The sequence below is a fragment of the Pristiophorus japonicus genome, chromosome 7, assembly GCF_044704955.1.
Source record: "Pristiophorus japonicus isolate sPriJap1 chromosome 7, sPriJap1.hap1, whole genome shotgun sequence".
NCBI lineage: Eukaryota > Metazoa > Chordata > Chondrichthyes > Pristiophoridae > Pristiophorus > Pristiophorus japonicus.
Window position 1 is genome coordinate 231,002,800 of NC_091983.1, and position 19,526 is coordinate 231,022,325.

Genomic DNA, 19,526 nt, shown 5'->3' on the forward strand with positions numbered 1-19,526 from the left:
GTTGTGTGGCTTTGCATCAAATGGTTTTGGGGCTGAAATTGACCCTTTATTTAAGAGCAGTTACCAACGGTCGGTAAGCAGCTACCGCTCAGTCGGGGCGGAGGTGACGCCATTTTAGAAATTGCCCTGGTGCATTTTTGTGTCGGTGTAAGCTACCACCCCGCCTGTGTTCCCACCCCATCGGGCGCACGCCGACCCCTTACCGACCGGCGTTGACCCCCTTTCCGCCCCGCGAGGGAAATTGCCCCGTGGGAAATTACCCCGTAAGAGCAGATCGGCCGGCAGTCGGTGCCACTGACAGCTTTCCCCGGCGGGAAGCTGCTTGTGGCTGGGTGAGGCGTCCGCCATTAAAGGCCATTTTATTTTAATTGTCGGTCGCTGGCCCGGCCGAAACCCTCCCTGGTGGCCCAGTGGGCACCACTAAAGTTGATGCAGAGCTGGCAGCGGCCCTCCCCTTTAACTGAAGGGGAGGGACGTTGTGACACGTCAGAGCGACGCCCCTGAATCCGCCCACCTTCCGCCCCGCTCTCCACCGACTTCCGCCCCGCCGCAGCCCGGCTTCACCGTCCCGCCAGGGAAACATTTAACAAAGGTCCAAAATCGATCCAGACACAACGATTGGGGCGGTAAATCAGCAAAGGAAACGGTGAGTGTGTCCCGTTTTGGTTGGAGAGCAATTTCGGCCCCTTTGTGTTCTAACTCGCACCAAGTCCCGTTCACCCACCACCCCGCCGTTCACTGACCGACATTGTTCCCAGTCCGGCCACACCTCGATTTTAAATTCTCACCCTTGTGTTCAACTCCATCCATGGCCTCGCCCCTCCCTATCTCTGTAACCCCTCTCCAGCCATACACCCCCTCCCTATCTCTGTAACCCCTCTCCAGCCCTACACCCCTCCCTATCTCTGTAACCCCCCTCCAGCCCTACACCCCTCCCTATCTCTGTAACCCCACTACAGCCATACACCCCCTCCCTATCCCTGTAACTTCCTCCAGCCCTGCACCCCTCCCTATCTCTGTAACCTCCTCCAGCCCTACACCACTCCCTATCTCTGTAACCTCCTCCAGCCTTGCACCCCTCCCTATCTTTATAACCTCCTCCAGCTCTACCACCCTCCGAGATCCCTGCACTTTTGTACATCACCGATTTTAATCACCCCAACATTGACGGCCATGCATTCAGCCGCCTGGGCCTCAAACTCTGGAATTCCCTCCCTAAACCTCTCTGCCTCTCCCTCCTCGAAGATGCTCCTTAAAACCTCACATGTCCGAATATCTCCTTACACGGATCGGTGTCAAATAATTTACGCTCCTGTGAAGCACTAGGTTTCCTCCCCTGCCACAGTATCGAAACAACTCTCATCAAAGTCACAAGTGATGTACTGCCCCCTCTGATAGTGCAGCGCTCCCTCAGTACTGCCCCTCTGACATTGCAGCACTCCCTCAGTACTGCCCCTCTGACATTGCAGCACTCCCTCAGTACTGCCCCCTCTGACAGTGCATAGATGAGCTGACATCACTCTCTCGGTATTGTATTGGGAGTATCTGCCTGGATTATCGGCTCAAATCTCTAGGGGGCAACTTGAACCCATGACCTTCTAACTCAGAGCCAAAATGCTGCCCACTGAACCACAGCTCATGTCTAAAGTTCAACTTTCCTTTAAAAAAAACTCTTTGAAATTTCTCCAAACCTGTTTGTCATCGACTGTCAGACCGAAATCTGAGCAAACAATGATACCAACAGACTTCCTCAATGAAATATTTATTGCCTCTGTTGACAGGATGTCGAATGAGAGTTAAAAGAAGTTGAAATAAACAGGTCGGAAAGATCAATAATTCAAAGATGTGTTTCTTATTTCTGACTGAAGTCAGCTGAAATATAAATCTCAGGCCCCGATACATGGGATAGGGAGAGTCCGTGGAAAGTATTTAGGTTTCTGTGTGTTCACTTTCCAGTGAGTTTTTATCAGTGTCGATGTTTATTTGTAAACTTCTCCCTTCTTCCTCCTTCATTGTTACAACCATTCCATCTTCCCTTTCCCTCCCTCTCACTGCCCAACATTGACTGGATGGGAGGGTGGGCTTGTAACTCCCTCCCAAGCTTCTGACACAGCTGCTGCAACATCTGGGGAAGGACCTTAGACTCAAACAACAACATCCTTTAAAGAAAGACCTTGCCTTGATATAAATGGTGCTCAGGAGATAGAAAGTCCTTGAATATAGAAATATTTCTCAAACCTCCATTATTTTTTGAACTGGGCTTTAAACTAATAAAGGGTGGATGGGAGATTTCAGGAAAGAGTAAATTTAAAAGCAGCAAGAGAAATGTCAAGACACTGGAGCAGAGTAAAGTTTTGGGTAAAAATAAGCAGATTGGGTCAGGAAGAGATGGAGAAAGTAACAAAGTTAATAAGGCATCAGTGACTAAGGTGACATCAGGGAAGAAGATAAATAAGTCACAGGTAAAAGCACTATATCTGAATGCACAAAGTATTCACAACAAAATAGATGAATTAATAGCGCTGATAGAAATTAATAGTTTTGATTTAATAGCCATTACGGAGACGTGGTTGCAAAGTGGCTAAGGTTGGGAACTAAATATTACAGGATACTTACTTTTTAGAAGAGATAGGCAACATGGAAAAGGAGGAGCGGTAGCCCTGATAATAAAGGATGGGATAAAGACAGTAGAGAGAAAGGACCTTAGCTCCGAAAATCCAGAAATAGAATCAGTTTGGTTGGAGCTAAGAAATAGCAAGGAGCTGAAAACTTTGGTGGGAGTTGTTTATAGGCCCCTGAAAAGAAGTTGTAATGTAGGGCAGAGTATAAATCATGAGAATTTGGAAATGCATAATCATGGGGAACTTTAATCTACATATAGACTGGGCAAACCAAATTGTCAGTAATACTGCAGAGGTTGAATTCATGAAATGTATGCAAGATAGTTTTCTAGATCAAAATGTTGAGGAACCTACTGGGGAACAGACAATTTATATCTATGATTGTGCAATGAGGAAAGGTTAATTAATAAGCTGTAGTAAAGGGGCCTTTAGGGAAGAGTGACCATAATATGATAGAATTTTACATAAGTTTGAAAGTGATTTAGTTAAATCCGGGTCTTAAATCAAAACAAAGCAAACTATGTAGGTATGTGGGGTGAGTTGGCTAAGGTAGACTGGAAACTACATTGAAAGGTATGATGGTGGACAGGCAATGGATAGCATTTAAAGAATACATAATTTATAACAAAAATTCCTTTAAGGTACCAAAACCCCACAGGAAAAGTGGTTCAACCATGGCTAACAAGGGAAGTTAAAAATAGTATTAGATCAAAGGAAGAGGCTTATAATGTTGCCATAATAAGTAGCAAGCCAGAGGATTGGGAGGATTTTAGAATTCAGCAAAGGAGGACCAAGAAATTGATAAAGAAAGGGAAAATAGCATATGAGAGTAAACTAGCGAGAGACATACAAAAAGACTAAAAGCTTCTATAGGTATGTAAAAAGGTATAGATATATAAAAAAGGAAAAGATTAGCGAAAGCAAATGTGGGTCCCTTTCAGGCTGAGACAGGAGAAATTATAATGAGGAATAACGAAATAGCAGAGAAATTAAACAAATATTTTGCGTCTGTATTCACCGAAGAAGACGCAAACAACTTAGTGGAAATAGTGGAGAACCAAGTGTCTGGAGAGAATGAGGAACTGAAAGAAATTAATATTAGTTAAAAAATGGTACTGGAGAAATTTATGGCACTGAAAGCCTATAAATCCCCTGGACCTGTTGGCCTACATCCTAGGGTTTTGAAAGAGGTGGCTATAGAAATAGTGGATGCATTGGTTGTCATCTTCCAAAATTCTATAGATTATAGGATGGTTCCCGTGGATTGGAAGATAGCAAATGTAACCCTACTATTTAAGAAAGGAGGGAGAGAGAAAACTGGGAACTACAGTCCAGTTAGCCTGGCATCAGTTGCAGAGAGAATTCTCGAATCTATTATTAAGGGCACATAGAAAATAATAAGATTGGGCAGAGTCAACATGGATTTATGAAAGGGCAATCTGTCTGTCTGTACAATACAAGGGACATAGGCTGAGAATATTAATCCTCAAATAATTAAATCTTGTTCACTCTTAATTTGCAGGAAATGATAGATATTTATTAACCTAATTCCTTATGAAAATGACTGATCCAATCCCCCTCCAATATCTAATCCTTTCTGATATCACCATTATAAAAACCTGATCCTCTTTCCACAAATATGAAATCTCAGTAATAGGTTCAGTCTCGAAGGCCCCAATCTTTGCTCCTTCTGTCTCCTGTCTGGGCTCAGATGCTGCAATGTGGTTTCTGTTTCATTTCTCCTGGTATTTGTCAAAGAAAGATTTCTCCCCTCACTAAACTAATGATGTGCCTGAGATCAGACAGCTCCAGCATTCAAACCCAGCGACCTTTCCCCCTTATCCACCTCACATCACAGTGGCTCCCACACTTTCTTACTTTACTCCTTGAGTTTTGCAGCTTGTGACCTCCTTCCACCAATCTCCCGTCATTAGAAAATGGTCACATTGATTTCTGTAACTGCAGGGAGCAGAGCTCAGGATTCTGCCCCTCTCTAAATGTGAAAAGAAATCAGATTCTAATTGTGGGTTCAGTATCCAGGGTCAGTGTGAGCAAAGTATAAATCAGGACATTGCTGGCACAGGATAATAAGCAGCAATCATCCCAATCCCAACCCCAACCAGACCCCAAACCCCAATAATAATATAATATAATCCCTGCAAGATCCACATCCATTAGTTCAAGGGTCAATCTGATGGACACCACTCAGCCCAGGGGTCAAGGGTCAGTCTGATGGACCCCAGGGTCAATCAAGTTGATTGGACGGGGAATTGTTGAAAGGAAAGTTGCTGTTATATCACAGTTTAATAACGGGAGTGAAATAAAATTGAAATCCAGAGACTAGAAGCAGGATGAGAATCTCAATAACCCATCAGTTTGCAAACACTGAAATCTCTGATCCTTTGTGTGTAGGAAGCTCTTTATAGAATAATCCCAGGGTTTAGAGGAATGAGACTGACATTGTCCCAGTCCGGCCACGTTTCATTCTTCAATCTAAACACTGACCTCGTTTTCTCATTCGATGCATCAGCGAAAAAACAATTGCAACCCACAGCTCAGTGTCAGGCGTGGCTCAGTGTGCAGCACTCTCGCCTCTGGGTCAGAAGGTCGTGGGTTCAAATCTCACTCCAGAGACTCAAGCACAGAATCCAGGCTGACACTCCCAGTGCAGTACTGAGGGAGCACTGCACTGTTGGAGGTGCAGTACTGAGGGAGTGCTGCACTGTTGGAGGTGCAGTACTAAGGGACCACTGCACTGTCAGAGGCGCAGTAATGAGGGAGTGCTGCATTATTGGGGTGCAGTACTGAGGGAGTGCTGCACTGTTGGAGGTGCAGTACTGAAGGAGCACTGCAGTGTCGGAGGCGCAGTACTGAGGGAGTTTTGCATGGTTTATATCGCTCATTATACAGCAGTGTGTGGAATATGCTGCGGTTGGGAATAATTGTAAGGTATTTGGGATAATGTGAATGAAAGACTTGTCATGGAATTATGGGAAACAGCGAGGATGATCTGATGGTTAATGATTGTAATAAATCGAGGCCAACACACACTATAACTGAACGTTACCGCTGGAAATTCTCGATCTGCACCAGGCCATTACTGCAAGAGATGGGACTAGACCACTCAGTGATAGCATTGAGCGAGACTTAACCTTGTCTTATTCCAGTAATTTTGTGTAATTTTACTGCCTGTTAAATGTACAGATGTTCTAGGTATTGATATTGTGTTAACACAATCTGTCAGGGTTATGGGTCAGGTTATTGATACTGTTAGTGCTCCCAGTAATACCAGGAGATCTGAGCATCAATATAATCACAGGAAGAGTAACAGAGAGCCTGCCCTCACACACTGCCTCAATCCACGGAGCCAGGAGGCACTCGCTGATTCCTGGAGAGTTTGGGCTCAATTCAGACCATCGTTAGTTAACACTGTTCATGAGAGATTCGCAAGAGGCCAGAATTGGAGGAGCACAGAGAGCTCAGAGCGTTGGAGGGTGGGAGGAGGTTACAGAGATAGGGAGGGGCAGTGCCATGGAGGGATGTGAAAACAAGGATGAGAAGTTAACATCGAAGTGTTGCCAATGTAAGTCAGCGAGCACAAGGGTGATGGGTGAACGGGACTTGGTGCGAGTTAGGACTCGGGCAGCAGAGTTTTTGATGAGCTGTCGTTTACGGAGGGTGAAAGATGGGAGGCCGGCCAGGAGAGCTTGGGAATAGTGGAGTCCAGAGTTAACAAAGGCATGGATGAGGGTTTCAGCAGCAGATGAGCTGAGGCAGGTGCGGAGTCGGGTGATGTTACGGGGGTGGAAATAGACGGTCTTGGTGATGGGGAGGATTTGGGGTGGGAAGCTCAGCTCGGGGTTAAATAGGATTCCAAGGGTGTGGACGGTCTGGTTCAGCCTCAGACAGTGGTCAGCGATGGGGTCGGGGGTCAGGGAACAGAGTTTGTGACGGGGACTGAAGACAATGGCTCTGGGCTTTCCAATATGTCAATATGTAAAGGTCTTGTTTCAGTGTAAATTCTGTTCTCCAACAAGGGACCTGGTGCTGGGATATTCACCATTCAGACAGAATAACAATCGGAAGAATCCCAATGGATATTCAACAGAAATTACCCTTCACAAAACTTGTGAACATTTGCCGGCACTCTGCCAGTTTCTGAGCCAAATCTTTAACTCTTTCCCTGTTCACAGTGGGGATCCCGAGACAGACGGTCCCTGGGCTGTGAGTCTGTTCCAGCAAATTATCACATTGTTCGCAATAATGATCCGTATAAATCCCAACCTTGTTTCTGAAATGAACAAATGTGTAAAGCACAAAAAACAAAAGGATCATCAGGAGATAAAGCAATCTTATTTCAAATCATCATCATCATCATCATCATCATAGGCAGTCCCTCGGAATCGAGGAAGACTTGCTTCCACTCCTGAAGTGAGTTCTTTGGTGGCTGAACAGTCCAATACGATAGTCACAGACTCTGTCACAGGTGGGACAGATAGTCGTTGAGGGAAAGGGTGAGTGGGATAGGTTTGCCGCACGATCTTTCTGCTGTCTGCACTTGATTTCTGCTTGCTCTCGGCGTTGAGACTCGAGGTGCTCAGCATCCTCCCGGATGCACATCCTCCACTTACGGAGGTCTTGGGCCAGGGACTCCCAGGTGTCAGTGGGGATGTTGCACTTTATCAGGGAGGCTTTGAGAGTATCCTTGTAGCATTTCCGCTGCTCACCTTTGACTCGTATGCCATGAAGGAGCTCCAAGTAGAGCACTTGCTTTGGGAGTCTCGTGTCTGGCATGCAGACTGTGGCCTGTCCAGCGGAGCTGATCGAGTGTGGTCAGTGCTTCAATGCTGGGGATGTTAGCCTGAGTGAAGACGCTGATGTTGGTGCGCCTGTCCTCTCAGGGGATTTGTAGGATCTTGCGGAGTCATCATTGGTGATATTGCTCCAGCAACTTGAAGTGTCTACTGTACATGGTCCATGTCTGAGCCATACAGGAGGGCAGGTATTACTACAGCCCTGTGACCATGAGCTTGGTAGCAGTTTGGAGGGCCTGGTCTTCAAACACTTTTCCTCAGGCGACCGAATAAAGCTGGTCATTGATAATGGGAATGGTTGGAATGTCTCCCAGGCTGGTTGTCCCCTCTCAGAATCTGGGTCCTGTTCAGGGTTACGGTTACACAGGGAGGGGCAGTGGGCCCAGACACTTCCTTTGGGATTCTGGGGGAGAGATTTCTGGAAGGAGGATGTGGTAGAATCAATTAGAAATGGGACTGGATCAGCCCAGGAATGTTTGGGAGAATCTAGCACCAACACTCTGAGCCGTGACTCTCCCTCTGGGAATGAGCAGTGAAGTTTAAAGCTTGGGGAGGAGGGCTGATGGGAGCCAATCGAGGACTGAATCTCCGTCTTTAAAGAATCTCGGGAGAGACAGTCTGAAGATGAAGTTATAAAGCACAGAATAGGGAGAGATTCCTCGGAGGAGCAGTTTCAGTTCAATGAGACTCTGACTGAGATCCTGGAGTAATATGGGAGTAAAGGCCGATGTAAAACAGGACACAGGGACAGGCTCCCAGTGCAGGCACAGTGTGGGAATATTGGAGTAATATGGGAGTAAAGGCCGATGTAAAACAGGACACAGGGACAGGCTCCCAGTGCAGGCACAGTGTGGGAATACTGGAGTAATATGGGAGTAAAGGCCGATGTAAAACAGGACACAGGGACAGGCTCCCAGTGCAGGCACAATGTGGGAATACTGGAACCTTGTCTCCGTTCAAAGGGTTGGGATTTACTGGCGACCAGAATCCATCTGCTCTCGGATTCCAATCCCAATGACACGGGAAGAGGTGAGAAGAATGGCATTTTTAAATGCACTTAAAACTCGTGACAGAGATTTGCAAAATTCACAGGAGGATATGTCACAGTTATCATGTATTCAACCAGCATTGTAACCCATGTATAAACTGACCTAAGTTGTACACAGTGTGAACACTGACCACTAGGTGGGAGACACACCTAACCTGGACCTTCAGGTATAAAAGGGGAAGCTCCACCCACCTTCATCACTTGAGTGCTAAGGAATAAAGGGCAGGTCACAGACTGACCTCTCAAGCATGGGCCTCGTGTGCATTTATACTGTGTAGTAAGGACGTATCAATGGCGACAAGAAACTGGGATTTAAACCATGCGAGCATGGCCACTAGCAGAACAGACGAGAGGTACTGTGTTAACGAATGGTTGGGACAGAAATTCAACATTGTTAAAGCAGCACACAGTTCTCCAGGCAGACAAGGGCAGTCAGGCATGCCCCAACATGTAGTCGAACCGAGAGGGGGAGTTCGACAGAGACAATGGCAAGCTGAACAGCGATTCACGCCATTGCAAGGGACAATGCAGCCAGTAATGGGGCCATCAACACCTGTTAATGGTGCACTCAAGGACAATAACAGGGGCAGTCAGGGACGATCGACTGGCAAGGGACCTTTTGTTTTCAACCACAACTCATGCTGGAGGCGTGGAGGCGTGGAGGCATACATTGAGCCGGAGTTTGCAGAGATGAGCAAAATACCTGCAGAAATTGCAGAAATGGACACTGGGGGAAATCGCTGGAAGCTGAAGTCCAGCGAGTTCATGTGGAGCACGTATACAGTTCATACACCAGGACGCCACCAATAATTATGAAAGTGCTCCTCAATGGCATCCCAGTATCAATGGAGTTAGACACGGGTGCCAGCCAGTCCCTGATGGGTATCAAACAGTTCGAAAAGTTGTGGGCATCCAAGGCCGGGAGGCCAAAATTATCGCCGATTGACGCACAGCTACGGACTTACACAAAGCAGATCATTCCGGTGCTGGGCAGCGCCACGGTAGTCGTGACCCACAAAGATTTGGAGAACAGGTTGCCACTCTGGATTGTCCCAGGAGATCGTCCCGCACAACTGGGGAGGAGTTGGCTTGCTGTCATGAACTGGAAATGGGGCGATGTCAATGCCATTTCCTCTGTGGAGCGAGTATCATGCTCACAGGTCTTGAACAAATTTGACTCATTATTTCAACCTGGCATTGGCACTTTCATGGGGGCCAAGGTAGTGATTCACATAAACCCGGACGCCAGACCAGTACACCACAAGGCCAGAGCGGTGCCGTACGTGATGCGGGAAAAGATAGAAGGCTAATTGGACCATCTGTTGAGGGAAGGCATCATCTCGCCAGTCGACTTCAGTGACTGGGCGAGCCCGATTGTGCCGGTGCTCAAGGCGGATGGGTCGGTCAGGATATGTGGCGATTACAAGGCCACCATCAATCGGGTGTCACTCCAAGACCAGTACCCGCTACTGAGAGCAGAGGACCTCTTTGCGACGCTATCCGGTGGCAAACTTTTTTCAAAATTGGACCTGACCTCGGCTTACATGACCCAGGAGCTGGCGAGTGAGTCGAAGAAGCTGACCACCATCACGACACACAAGGGATTGTTTGAGTACAACAGATGTCCGTTCGGGATTCGCTCGGCCGCCGCGATCTTCCAACGAAATACGGAAAGCCTCCTCAAGTCGATTCCAGAGACGGTGGTTTTTCAGGACGACATCCTCATTACGGGTTACGATACTGAAGAACACCTCCACAACCTGGAGGAGGTGCTACGCAGTCTGGACCGGGTAGGTCTGCGACTGAAAAAGGCGAAGTGCGTCTTCCTAGCTCCAGAGGTAGAATTCCTGGGGATGAGGGTAGCAGCAGACGGAATCAGCCCTACTGCATCCAAGACGGAAGCGATCCAGAGAGCACCCAGACCCCGTAACACGACGGAGCTGCGTTCGTTCCTGGGGCTCCTGAACTATTTTGGTAACTTTCTTCCCAAATTGAGCACACTGCTAGAGCTGCTACACGTGCTCCTACGCAAAGGTCGCGAATGGGTCTGGGGGGACAGCCAGGAAAGGGCTTTTAATAGAGCATGCAATTGTTATGTTCCAACAATCTGTTAACGCTATATGACCCATGTACGAAACTTGTGTTAACGTGCGATGCGTCATCCTATGGTGTCGGGTGTGTGTTGCAGCATGTCAGTGCCAAGGGTCAGTTACAGCCGATAGCTTATGCCTCCAGGAGTCTGTCCCAGGCAGAAAGGGGCTACGGGATGGTAGAAAAGGAGGCGCTCGCATGTATATATGCGGTAAAGAAAATGCACCAGTACCTGTTTGGCAGGAAATTTGAGCTGGAGACAGATCACAAACCCCTAACGTCCCTTTTGGCCGACAACAAGGCCATAAATGCAAACGCATCGGCCCGCATACAGAGGTGGGCACTCACGTTAGCTGCCTATGACTACACAATTTGGCACAGACCGGGCACCGAAAACTGCGCCGATGCACTCAGCAGGCTCCCACGAGCCACCACTGAGGGGGCTACCGAGCATGGTGCTGAGATGGTCATGGCTGTTGAAGCTTTCGGAAGCGAAGGCTCACCCGTGACAGCCCGTCAGATTAAAGTCTGGACAAATAGAGACCCGCTATTGTCTCTAGTCAAGAAATGTGTCCTGAATGGGGACTGGGCAGCCACGTACAGGGCATGTCCTGAGAAATTTAAACCATTTCACAGGCGCAAGGATGAACTCTTGATTCAGGCCGATTGCCTACTGTGGGGAAACCGCGTAGTCATGCCCCAGATGGGCAGAGAGGTGTTCATCAGAGAACTCCACAATGGGCACCCGGGCATTGTCACGATGAAGGCAATTGCCAGGTCACACGTTTGGTGGCCAGGGATAGACGCAGATCTGGAACTTTGTGTTCGCAGGTGCAACATGTGTGCCCAGCTGGGCCATGCGCCCAGGGAAGCCCCCCTTAGCCCCTGGCCATGGCCCGCCAAGCCTTGGTCACGCATCCATGTGGACTACGCATGTCCTTTCATGGGAAAAATGTTTTTGGTTGCAGTAGACGCCTACTCCAAATGGATCGAGTGTGACATTTTAAATTCAAGCACATCCTCTGCCACGGTAGAAAGTCTACGGGTAATGTTCGCCGCCCACGGTCTACCGGACATCATGGTCAACGAAGGGGGTTCCCTACAAACCCGTTTATCACGCCTCCTGTTGGCCTATAGATCCCGACCACACTCGCTCACAGGGGTTCCACCCGCAGAGCTACTAATGAAAAGGACGCTCAAAACCCAATTATCCCTTATACACCCCACCATGAAAGAAATTGTCGAGAGCAGGCGCCAGTCACAATATCACTACCATGACAGGAATGCGAGGGCGCGATGTATTGATGTAAATGATCCTGTTTTTGTCTTCAACTGCGCTGCAGGGCCCAAATGGCTCGCAGGCACTGTGGTTGCCAAAGAAGGAAATAGGATTCTGGTAGTTAAACTTACTAATGGACAAATCTGCCGCAAACATGTGGATCAAACAAAAAGGAGGTTCAGCAACACCATAGAAGAAGTAGAGGAACAACACGATATAGAGTTCACTCCACCACAGGTGACCGAACACTGGAACCAAAGGGAGGAGAGCCCAGTCACTGTGGGCAGTCCGGACAGGCCTGAGGCACTGCAAACAGCAGACACTCAGGCCAGAGCCCAACAACCGGAGCTCCAACTCAGGCGCTCTACAAGGGAGCATAAACCACCAGAGAAACTCAACCTGTGATCCCAATAAGACTTTGGGCGGGGGGAGGTGATGTCATGTATTCAACCAGCATTGTAACCCATGTATAAACTGACCTAAGTTGTACACCGTGAGAACACTGACCACGAGGTGGGAGACACTCCTAACCTGGACCTTCAGGTATAAAAGGGGAAGCTCCACCCACCTTTATCACTTGAGTGCTTAGGAATAAAGGACAGGTCACAGACTGACCTTCTCTCAAGCATGGGCCTCGTGTGCATTTATACTGTGTAGTAAGGACGTATCAACAGTCATCAGGGACCGCTGTACTATTAGAGGGGCAGTACTAAGGGAGTACTGCACTGTCAGAGGATCAGTACTAAGGGAGTGCTGCAATGTCAGAGGGGCAGTACTGAGGGAGTGCTGCACTGTCACAGTGGCACTTTTGAGGGAGCGCTGCACTGTCGGAGGAGCAGTACTGAGGGAGTGCTGCACTGTCACAGCGGCACTTTGAGGGAGCGCTGCACTGTCGGAGGGGCAGTACTGAGGGAGTGCTGCACTGTCACAGCAGCACATTTGAGGGAGCGCTGCACTGTCGGAGAAGCAGTACTGAGGGAGCGCTATACAATCGGAGGGGCAGTACTGAGGGAGTGCTGCTCTGTCAGAGGGGCAGTACTGAGGGAGTGCTGCACTGACAGAGGAGCAGTACTGAGGGAGCGCCACACAATTGGAGGGGCAGTACTGAGGGAGCTCTGCACTGTCAGAGTGGCAGTACTGAGGGAGCGCTACACTGTCAGAAGGGCAGTACTGAGGGAGTGCTGCTCTGTCAGAAGTGCAGTACTGAGGGAGCGCTGCACTGTCAGAGGGGCAGAACTGAGGGAGTGCTGCACTGGCAGAGGAATTGGTACTAAGGGAGTGCTGCACTGTCAGAGGGGCACTACTGAAGGAGCGCTATACAATCGGAGGGGCAGTACTGAGGGAGTGCTGCACTGTCAGAGGGGCAGTACTGAAGGAGCACTATACAATCGGAGGGGCAGTACTGAGGGAGAGCTGCACTGTCAGAGGGGCAGTACTGAAGGAGCACTATACAATCGGAGAGGCAGTACTGAGGGAGTGCTGCACTGTCAGAGGGGCAGTACTGAGGGAGTGCTGCTCTGTCAGAAGGGCAGTACTGAGGGAGCGCTGCACTGTCACAGCGGCAGCTTTGAAGGAGCGCTGCACTGTCGGAGGGGCAGTACTGATGGAGTGCTGCACTGTCACAGCGGCACATTTGAAGGAGCGCTGCACTGTCAGAGGAGCAGTACTGAGGGAGCGCTATACAATCGGAGGGGCAGTACTGAGGGAACGCTGCACTGTCAGAGGGGCAGTACTGAGGGAGTGCTGCTCTGTCAGAGGGGCAGTACTGAGGGAGTGCTGCACTGACAGAGGAGCAGTACTGAGGGAGTGCTATACAATCGGAGGGGCAGTACTGAGGGAACGCTGCACTGTCAGAGGAGCAGTACTGAGGGAGTGCTGCTCTGTCAGAAGGGCAGTACTGAGGGAGCGCTGCACTGTCAGAGGCGCAGAACTGAGGGAGTGCTGCACTGGCGGAGGAGCAGTACTGAAGGAGTGCTGCACTGTCAGAGGGGCAGTACTGAAGGAGCGCTATATAATCGGAGGGGCAGTACTGAGGGAGTGCTGCACTGTCAGAGGGGCAGTACTGAGGGAGAGCTGCAATGTCAGAGGGGCAGTACTGAAGGAGCACTATACAATCGGAGGGGCAGTACTGAGGGAGCGCTGCACTGTCACAGGCGCAATATTGAGGGAGCGCTGCACTGTCACAGGGGCAATATTGAGTGAGCGCTGCACTGTCAGAGGGGCAGAACTGAGGAAGTGCTGCACTGTCGGAGGAGCAGTACTGAGGGAGCTGTTAGGGATGGTGTTGCAGGATTTTGAACCAGCGGCGATGAAGGAATGGCCGATCTATTTCCAAGTCAGGATAGTGTATGTGACTCAAAGGAGAACTTGCAGGTGGTGATGTTCCCATGCGCCTGCTGCCCTTGTCCTTCTAGATGGTGGAGTTGGTGGGTTGGGAGGTCCTGTTGAAGAAGCCTTGGCGAGTTGCTGCAGACACTAAGGTAGAGAAGAGCAGCAGTGAGGAGCTGGATGCAGGGAGTTCGGGAGTTAAATCCGTTCACCACCATTTCTGCTCACGATGGGATCGACTGCTCCCGCTGTATCCGCCCCTCCAGTGAAATAAAACGCCCCGTGTTCACCAGCTGATATATCACAGCTCCCACACACTTCAATGTTATTAGATTGTTTCATCTGAGACCCGCTGAGCCTCAATAATCTGTTTAAAGATTCTGGTTAAACGCAACAACACTGAACATCTTAACATTGTCTTTAAGTGCGATCTTTCACAAAGATTTCTGCCTTTGGCAGCGAATGAAAGCTGACCTCCCAAACAGCCCATAATCCGGGGGCTCCGCTCTCTCGCTTTGATGCTCAGTTCTGATTCTGGGCCACATTTGACTAATAGTGATCTGTTCATCGCTTTAATTAATGTTTCATTGTGTTAACCCGGGTCCCACAGTCCATGGGATTTAATGCAACACTCGCCCATATCTCCGATCCTCAAACACAGCTCAGTGTGTGAATGGGAACATCTGAGAGAATATTCAACTGTACAGAAATCCAACCCCTTATTACTGCTTCCTTCTGGCCTTCTCCCTCTGCCTGATATTTCTGGTGATCAATCGATGTGATTAACCCCAGTGCAGGCCAGGATACCAAGGACACATTTGCGGCCTCGCGAATTAATATCAAGCGGCTCATTGTTAGAATAGAATAGCAAAAACATTGATATATTACTCCCCCTCCCCACCTCAGAGTAAACACATTGATATATCGGATCTCACAGCTCTGTATAATTATTACCTCAGGGGTATAATTAAGCCGCGACGCAGCTATTTGCACTACAAAATGCTCTGATTGGCTCTCCTTGATCACATGATCTGATTGCTGATTGGTCTCCTTGGAGGGTAAGACACACCCAGACGTTTCTCTGGAATGTGTAATTGGAACTGCCCAGCCCAAGTTCTGAGTGACTTTGAAAAATATAATTCGAACCATTCTGACTTCAGAGCCCAGACAGGATAAATCTCCCCATCCCAACCCAAGTTCCTGTCCCATCCCCACCATAGATGGGACATTGTGTGTGGGTCACCCCAGTCTCCCTCCCTCGTCTCTCTCTCTCTCCCTCCCCAGTCTCTCTCTCTCTCTCTCTCTCTCTCCCTCTCCCTCTCCCTCCCCAGTCTCTCTCTCTCTCCCTCTCCCTCCCCAGTCTCTCTCTCTCTCTCCCTCTCCCTCCCTCTCCCTCCCCAGTCTCTCTCTCTCTCCCTCTCCCTCCCCAGTCTCTCTCTCTCTCCCTCTCCCTCCCCAGTCTCTCTCTCTCCCTCCCTTTCCCTCCCTCTCCCTCCCCAGTCTCTCTCTCTCTCTCCCTCTCCCTCTCCAGTCTCTCTCTCTCTCCCTCTCCCTCCCCAGTCTCTCTCTCTCTCCCTCTCCCTCCCCAGTCTCTCTCTCTCTCTCTCCCCATCTCCCTCCCCAGTCTCTCGCTCTCTCTCCCTCCCCAGTCTCTCTATCTCTCTCTCCCTCCCCAGTCTCTCTCTCCCTCCCCAGTCTCTCTCTCCCTCCCCAGTCTCTATCTTCTCAGTCTCTCTCTCTCCCTCCCCAGTCTCTCTCTCTCTCTCCCTCCCTCCCCAGTCTCTCTCTCTCTCTCCCTCCCTCCCCAGTCTCTCTCTCTCTCCCTCCCCAGTCTCTCTCTCTCGCTCCCTCCCCAGTCTCTCTCTCTCGCTCCCTCCCCAGTCTCTCTCTCTCGCTCCCTCCCCAGTCTCTCTCTCTCTCTCCCTCCCCAGTCTCTATCTTCTCAGTCTCTCTCTCTCCCTCCCCAGTCTCTCTCTCTCGCTCCCTCTCCAGTCTCTCTCTCTCTCCCTCCCTCCCCAGTCTCTCTCTCTCCCTCCCCAGTCTCTCTCTCTCTCTCTCCCACAAACTCCGACGTTTTCTCTCCCACAGAAGGTCATGAAAACGTTCCAAATAATCCAAAAGCTAGAAGCAGCTCCAGCGGCTGTCTCTTTGTCTCGTGCCCCACTTCCGACTTCCTTGTATGTCGCAGTGCGTATGCACGACCGAGTCGAGGGCCCATGCTCAAAAAGCGGGCGGAGTCCAATGCGCATGCTCAGAAGGACACTGAAAAACCGAGTGCAAATAGTCACTCTGAGGATCGAACCCGCACTCCCATAGTTCCCAAGGCAATGGCACCCTCTAGTGTTGGACTGTTGAATATAAAAATCAATCCAATAACCAGACATTAACCACAGCTTGTATTAATCATTCTGCTACTTGTGCCCTGACTCCACATTCTCTGGCCTTGTTCATCAGTCTATTATGGGCTACCTTATCGAAGGCCTTTTGAAAATCTAGATAAATTACATCTATTTCATTACCCTTGTCTACTCTCTCTGTTACCTCTTCAAAAAATTCAATGAGGTTGGTCAAGTAAGACTTTCCCTTTTGAAATCCATGCTGACTATTCATTATTATATTTTTGGTTTCTAGATGTTCTTCTATTTTCTCCTTTAATAGGGGTTCCATTACTTTTCCGACCACCGATGTTAAGTGACTGGTCTAAAATTCCCTGGACATGTTCTATCCCCTTAAATATAGGTATTATGCTTATATACAGGATAGAATTTTTTACACAGAAAAAGAATGTAAAAAGTTATATATAGAGACAGGACATGGAATTGGGATTAGAGTAGATTACTCCAGTTTAATCGCTAAATACGGTGGAATGAAAGGCTTCTATCTGTGCTGCAATTTCTTTGATTCTATAAAGGCAAACAAACTATAAATGAATCTTCAATTGTTACATCATTCTTTCGATGTACTTGCAAGCCACACATGGAAAAAAGTTGAAACATTACCCAGTTTTTTCTGTGTAAAAGGCATGTGAATGAATGCACCATTGAAATAAATCCCTTTCTGTAAATGGAGAAGGTGGCCATATAATTGAGAGAGGGACCATTTAAAGAAAGAAGAAAAGCATTAATGAATGTACAATCATAAAATGAAACTTTCTTCAAATAGTGATGAAAGTCATATTTGGAGACAATTATAACATTCTCCCGTTACTCAATCTGGAAAATGAAAAATGTCTGAATGGATTTGTGGCAGATGCTACCAAAACTACTGGGCAGCCAACCATTAGAATGGGTACAAGAGCCATTCATTAGGTTTCCAATAATTTGTCCCTTCTTCTGATCTCACAGGTATGGTCATTCTCATAATCTGTTCACACTTGGAGGTAGTCCCTAACCACATACAAATCCATTTACGAGCAATATAATATGCAAAGAGTGTCCGCTTATATACTGATTATATCCCATCTGCTGGAGGAGAACCAAATATCTTTCAGATGACAGCAGAAGAGGAGCGAGGTCGGGGCGAAGGAGCGGCAAGGTCGGGGTGAAGGAGAGGCGAGGTCGGGGCGAAGGAGCGGTGAGGTCGGGGCGAAGGAGCGGTGAGGTCGGGGTGAAGGAGCGGCGAGGTCGGGGCGAAGGAGCGGTGAGGTCGGGGCGAAGGAGCGGTGAGGTCGGGGCGAAGGAGCGGCGAGGTCGGGGCGAAGGAGCGGCGAGGTTGGGGTGAAGGAGCAGTGAGGTTGGGGCGAGGTCGGGGTGAAGGAGCGGCGAGGTCGGGGCGAGGTCGGGGTGAAGGAGCGGCGAGGTTGGGGTGAAGGAGCAGTGAGGTTGGGGCGAGGTCGGGGTGAAGGAGCGGCGAGGTCGGGGCGAGGTCAGGGCGAAGGAGCGGTGAGGTCGGGGCGAAGGAGCGGCGAGGTTGGGGTGAAGGAGCAGTGAGGTTGGGGCGAGGTCGGGGTGAAGGAGCAGCGAGGTCGGGGCGAAGGAGCGGCGAGGTCGGGGCGAAGGAGCGGCGAGGTCGGGGCGAGGTCGCGGCGAAGGAGCGGCGAGGTCGGGGAGAAGGAGCAGCGAGGTCGGGGCGAAGGAGCGGCGAGGTCGGGGCGAAGGAGCGGCGAGGTCGGGGCGAAGGAGCGGCGAGGTCGGGGCGAAGGAGCGGCGAGGTTCGGGTGAAGGAGCAGTGAGGTTGGGGCGAGGTCGGGGTGAAGGAGCGGCGAGGTCGGGGAGAAGGAGCAGCGAGGTCGGGGCGAAGGAGCGGCGAGGTCGCGGCGACGGAGCGGCGAGGTCGTGGCGAAGGAGCGGTGAGGTCGGGGCGAGGTCGCGGCGAAGGAGCGGCGAGGTCGGGGCGAGGTCGTGGTGAAGGAGCGGCGAGGTCAGGGCGAAGGAGCGGTTAGGTCGGGGCGAAGGAGCGGAGAGGTCGGGGCGAAGGAGCGGTGAGGTCGGGGCGAAGGAGCGGTGAGGTCAGGGCGAAGGAGCGGTGAGGTCAGGGCGAAGGAGCGGAGAGGTCGGGGTGAAGGAGCGGCGAGTTCGGGGCGAAGGAGCGGCGAGGTCGGGGCGAAGGAGCGGCGAGGTCGGGGTGAGGTCGGGGGGAAGGAGCGATAAGAGATCGTAGAGGGACATGATCGTGGCCCAGGAGAGGCGAGAGTTCGGGGTCCAGAAGAAGCAAGGGCCCAGGGGCAGCACGGACTAGCCCACACTGCGATATGTGTGCACACTAGGTCCATGCAGCAGAACTGGTCTCCAGTCGTCTTGGTTAATCCTTGCCACTGGACCAAGACCTAGCTCTGTCAAGCCCGTGTGGTGGCTGGTGTGCAATGGCCACCACACGTTAAAAAAATCCACGCACAGGCATCTTCCACCCTTCAAGATGTAGTTCGGGACCTGGAATACATTGAAACTCCTGGGAACTCATCCCTTTTTGGCGTGGAAGCAAGTCATCCTCGTTTTGAGGGACCGCCTATGATGATGATGATGATGATAATCATACTCAGAAACCAGAAACCCCGATATACAGCAAGTCTATTCGTGTGTTAACCATGAATAAGTTAAGAGCACAAGCCTGAGAAGTTTGATGGTGCGTTTCACCCAACCAACACCAACAGTAATAATAACAATAAAATATTGTTAAAAAATGCGTGTTGTCATTGGGGCCTGCAAGCCCCGGTGACATTACATTCTCAAACATTCCCACATGACAGGATCGATGCTAAATGTCATTGTCAATGGGTCATCTCACACATAGCTTCAGAAAAGGTTCACTCGGTTGATTCTGGAGATGAGGGGGTTGACTTATGAAGATAGGTTGAGTCGTTTGGGATTATACACATTGGACTTCAGAAGAATGAGAGGTGATCTTAT